The sequence below is a fragment of the Heloderma suspectum genome, chromosome 6 (genome assembly GCF_057233095.1).
Source record: "Heloderma suspectum isolate Gila_16-S chromosome 6, 16-S_ref, whole genome shotgun sequence".
Taxonomy (NCBI): domain Eukaryota; kingdom Metazoa; phylum Chordata; class Lepidosauria; order Squamata; family Helodermatidae; genus Heloderma; species Heloderma suspectum.
In genome coordinates, this window is record NC_139463.1 from 96,429,151 (window position 1) to 96,435,150 (window position 6,000).

Sequence of the window (6,000 nt, forward strand, 5' to 3'; positions counted from 1 at the left end):
GGCGGGGGGGGGGGGTTGCAATCCAGTGGTGGGTGGAGCTGAAGGCAAAAGGCGCAACGCCAAAAATACAAAAACCAGCGTATTTTAGCTTAAAGCTCTTAAACTAATTAAACCTTTGGAGAGGCATTTCAACCTTCTAGAATGGGGAAAAAACTGCACAAAAGCCAGGAAACCATCAAACTGTCGGGATGCCCAGGGTGCGTGGCCATCTGGGTTCTGCACCCTGGTTTATGGGATTTCACCTGCCCTAGCCAGTTATCCTTTCTGTACAGCTTAAAAAGCCAGAACCCCTTTTTTAAAGTCAAGATTGTCAAGCTGCTGAATTTTGCGCTCTGCCAGTTTATGCATTTGGGTGGCGCAGCCGTACTGCTTGGCTGTGCTTCTATTTCCCTTTCCATATAGATCCCTGCTTGGGTCCACTGGGCTACAGCAACGTTCGCCATTTGCCCTGAGAATGTTGCTGCCATCTTGGTCTTGCACTGTACCCTTCCACCTTTTCAGGCCCCAGCTTCACCTTTTAAATGTTTTAATGCAGCCTTCTCCAACATGGGTTGGCCTACAACTCCTGTCATGGCCCAGCCAAGCATGGTCATGGGAGTTGTAGTTTACCACATCTGAACGGTCCCAGGTTGGGAAAGGGTGTAATGTGTCCTAAACATCTTGGGGCACAACTACAGCGCTGACACACTGGCTTAAGACTCATTCCTTCTCCCTAAGGAGCCCTGCAATTTATAGTTTGCGAAAGGGTGGTGTTGAGAACTTTGACAATTCTAAGGTGGGGATAGAAACAAGACAGGTGCGCCGTCCAAAATCAAAGCCTCTTCCTGCCTCTTCCATTTGTCCCACTGCCAAAAGAGAGTTATCAGGTACTTTTATTTTTGTACAAACCACTTGAAGTTCCTAAGCAGCTTCAGTAGCAGAAATAAGACTGCACGCATTTTCACTGCTGGAGTATGTTTAAAATCTGCCGGCATTAACAGCATCCCAGATACCTTTGCCACTTGAATTTCTGCCTATCAGCAGCTGATAAAGTGCCTTTTTGCTGGCATGTTTCCTCTTTTTTGGCAATGCATAAGTGGCCACCCTACTCCTTGGAGGCATGGCTATGACAAGCAGCTGTGCTTCAAAATCTACCACTAGGCCACTGTTCACCACTGACTCATGCGATACAAGTAACCCTGTTTATTCCAAAAGTGTTTACTTGTGGATGTACCTCTACAGCCATTGTCAAGAAACGGGCCACTAGGCGGAGCCCAAGGCTTAGAAAACCATAAGGCAATCTATCTTGCCTGACCTTATGCCTTCCAGATGTGTTTTGCTTAAAGAGGTCCATCATTCGGAAATCTGGCCCTTCTAGGGCTCAATGGATTTCTGCTGCCCACCCAACTCAGCTTGCATTCAAGACCTGAGCCACGAGTTTTCCCCAAACTCCATGGACTATTTATGGCTTTTTTTGTGGCAAGGGCCACAATTTGTGCAAATAGAGATTTGTGCAAATTGTGCCCAAAATTTGCACAAATTTGCTAAATTGCGGTCAACATTAGTGCAGATTGCGCAAATTGCAGCCATAATTGCAGATTGCACGGATTGCACATAATTGCAGTCCAGAGGCGTGAGCTGTCAAAAGGTCGTCGAGCTCCACACACACCCCGAACTGATTCCTCCGGCATCCCTAGTTTTACTGCCACTCCCATCATTCCTGGTCGTGGAGGTGCAGTCCATCTCATCTGGAGGGTGTTACATCAGGGAATTATCTTTATCCACATAATTTAGATGTATTTCAAGTCCAGAAAAAAAACCCAATCTCACGTGGGTTCCTTTTTTAAAGTTTATTCCCGCCCTTCCTTTCAGAGAGGAAATGGAGAGCAGCTTTCAAAACAGCTGGAAAATACTGTCAAACTTCAGATAAAATTACACAGAACTGACTATAAAGCATTCCACACAATAGCATTCAAACCCAAAGTGGGTAAATCCTTAGCCTCAAAATGCTAGTCTAAATAAAGATAAATAAAGACATCTAAATAAATATATATGTGCACTCCTCAACACTTGCAGGTTTTGGCTCTGGCAGGTTTCCCGTGGGATGGAGTTCTACCACAACTGAGCAGTCCTCGTGCCCTACCCTGATCTATTCTGCCAGCTGCCAGAATTGGAGAATTAACAAATGCCAACCAAGCCATTTTGGCTGTCAGAACATGTGTGAGTGAACATAACACAGATATATGCACCAAGGCATCATGTAGCTGGTCTGAAATACAATCGTATGCTCCAACTGTCGCTACTACAGTCTCTATTTTCTGGTGCGTGTCGCCGTAAATCACTCTCCCCATGTTGTCTCTATTTTACTTTGGTGGTAGATACAGGGGGTGCCATTTCATTTTGTTTGTTTGTTTGTTTAGTGTTTATGCATGCATGCACAATAAATGCTGCTGAATGTGTTGAAATTGCTATTCTCTACTAAGTAAATAGAGGCAGATCTGTGTGCGAGTAAATATTTTGTTCAGAAGTCTCACACTTTAAGAGACATAAACTGTAGATCATTAAAGCCAGTTTTGATCTTTTGTGACACCATGACCCCAATGTTCCTTCCTTCCTTCCTGAATGGGCAATGGGGGTTGAGCTTTGTTTCACCCCCCGCCAACATCCTGAGGCTAACACATCCATTTCACATGCAAAGGTCTATAAATGCTTAACCAAGTCCTGTGCGGGGAGATGAGAGGGTAGGCTGACCATACATACTGTTTTAAATGGGACAGTACTGTTTTTTTTCATATTTCCCGACCATCCCGTTGTTTTACTATAAATGTCAATTTTGTCCTGTTTTTAATTTTTTGTAAAAAACTGAACGCGTTTATAAGGCTCTATGCTAATCAATGCGTGCAGTAAAACTACTGGCGTGACGAAAGAGGAAGTTCCATTTACTTTATCCAGTCAGGGCCAGGCTTCTTGAGCTAGCGACAATCAGATGCTGACCCCTTGCTTGTCTGCAGTGGCGGGGAATTCAAGAGGTGGTCGCTAAGCCCCATTCAGCATGTGGGAGCCAGGAGGGTGAGTCTTACTGTTATTTCTACCATCATTCTGCCCACAGAGATTCTTTCTGCCCTACATTCAGTTTGATTCGGACTTTTCAGACTCATATTTCAGTTCAACAGGCTGTTAGCTATTTTTTTATTACAGCCAAACTCTCCAGTGGAACATTAGCATATACCGGCTTGTGATAGCAGTCAGGATGTTCATTCCTTTTTTTTTTTCTTTTTGGTGTATGTTTATGATTTTTTGCAGTCTGGCCACTGCAGTCCTGCATTAGAGTGTTCAGTGTGGTATGCCATACAGATTTGTTTACTGCTCATGTGATATTTTATAAGTATTTTATATATGTGTATTTATGAGTGGTTTTTTTGTGTATATGCAATAAATTAGAGTTATTCATTTGCGCCCCTTTCCATGTTCTTCTGCAGTGAGTTTAGGTTGTTTTTTAGGTCTCTTATAGCCTGAGAGATCACAAAGGGAGCTGCAATTGTTTTGTTATATTGTGTAATACACAATAGGAAGTATAGCACCTATCGAGAGAATATTTTCTGTTATGAATGGTATGTGGTCAAAGGAGAAATCTAGATTAAGTGTTGAGACAATGAGGGCTATGTTAGTTGTAAAACAAAATTGTGTCATGGAGTATGAGAAGTTTTATGACAAGGTGTTGAAAGACCGAAATTTGCTGCGTAAGATTACTTCATTGGAGAAATAGTCATGGTACAATCGTGGTGAAATACAGTCCCCTCTACATCTACCCAAATTTTTGTATGAGTTCTGTCACTGAAGAATAATTGTTAGCTCAATATGTTCATGTAATAAAACTTTTGTTATCATCTTACTTTTTCAGGAATACGGAATATTACATAACCCCGTCCCATTTTTGTCATCCCAATATCCCATTTTTGTCTCAAGGAAATATGGTCAGCCTATGAGATGCGAGGTCTTCAGTTGGGCTTTTAGCTGGGAAGGGTCCATGAAGTCCATGCAATTAATTGGCCTGTTCCATGGAAAGCAGTGAGATTCCCTTCTGAGTAAGAAGCAAAGGTTGGGGCTGTTAGTTTCTGAATGTTTCATTCATTCATTCATTATTACATTTTGATTTGATTGATTGATTGATTGATTGATTAGTACAGTCTACGACCAGCTCATCTGTATAAACAATCTAAAAATATCTCTATAAACTAAAATATTCCCAAACAATAAATAAATGAACAATATAGACAATAAATGAACAATAAACCATTATTTAAAATTACCTATTACAGATTAAAATTAATATTATAAGGATTTTAAAGCATTATATACAATATCCCCACGAATCTTACAGGCGACTGCAAAAAACCTTGCACAGGAATCTGTTAACTGCACATTAACACCTAAAAGAAGCTGCCTGGAAACCTCAACATCAGCTCTGCCCGGAAACCTTCTAAGCAGAGGAGAAATAAACTTTACACGAATTTCTTGATAAAACCGACAAGAAAAGATAACATGTTTGGTTGTTTCAACTACTCCAACACTGCAAGGGCAAATCCTCTCTGCCACTGGAGTCTTACTATATCTCCCCTCCAGCACCACTGAGGGGAGTAGTCACCATCTGGCCAAGGAGAAAGCCCTGCAAAGAGTAGGAGACTCCGAAAACAATACATAGGCTGCCATTTTTATGGTGTATCTGATGTCCTCCGGTGCCAGAAAATCTGGTACTCTGCTAATACCATACTGCCGTTCAATATCTAACACTCTCTGTTTGGTAGTTACCATCGCCTTATCCAATCCCATTGTTAGGAGAGTCTGTGGAGAGAATCCCAACAATGTAATCTTTTGCTGGACTGCAGTTAGCCAAGAAGAACGAAAGCTGTCCCGAAGAATTAAAGATGTTAATCCTTGCGGGCAATAATTTAATTTGAGCCAAAAGTTAATAGAGGCAAGGCTTACCCTAGCCTCTATTTTAATCAGGCCTGATTCTAAATGCATACTAGCGTTAGAAACACAACTGGGAATATGGAAAAATGGCCTTATAAATTTGGTTTGAACTCTTTTTAATGGGCCAAAACAAGGGGATGTTGGGCCAAGAGTTGTCCCATAGAGAAGTTGAGACAGTGTTTTGGCCTGATATAATTTAAGGGCAGCAGGTATATATTGCCCTCGATCAGTGTGAAAAATTTTTAATATAGCCTGAGGAGATCTTTGGCTAATCCTAGCCACATACTCATGATGAACATTCCTTGCCCCTGAAGACTGTAACATCACCCCCAGATACTTAAAGTGCGTCACCTGCTCTACTCTATGTCCATTAATACTCCATATCCTAATTTTAGGATGCTTCCCAAAAGAAATAATCTTTGTTTTTTGGTAGTTAATCTCCAACTGATTCTCATTACAATAGAGACTAAATGCCCGTAGGGCTTTTCTGAGACCCACAGGAGTTCTGGAGAGGAATGCTGTGTCATCGGCATATAAGAGTGCAGGAATCTTTCTAACGGCTAAAGGGGGGGGGGGAGAGAGAATATATCAGGGGTATTTAGACAACTGATCACATCATTAATAAAAAAAGTGAATAATAAGGGTGCCAAAACACATCCTTGTTTCACTCCTTTTGATGTTATAAGGGAGTCGGTAAGATGTCCAATCCTATTGCATCTGACTTTCAAAGATGTGTTAGAATATAGGGCTCGCATTAAATATAAAAGCCTTTGATCGATGGATGTGGCCTTAAGTTTCTCCCATAGTTTTTCTCTAGATATAGAGTCAAATGCAGTCTTCAGGTCGATGAATGCTGCATATAGTGAAACCATGGTTTTAGCCACATACTTCTCTATTACATGTTGCAGAATTAAGCTGTGACCCAGAATTGATCTACCCTCCCTAAATCCAGCCTGCTCCTCAGCGAATGGATTTTCCTGTTCAATCCATAATTTAAATTTATCTAACAAGTGGCTTGCATAAAGTTTGCCAATTATGCTGAGCAGG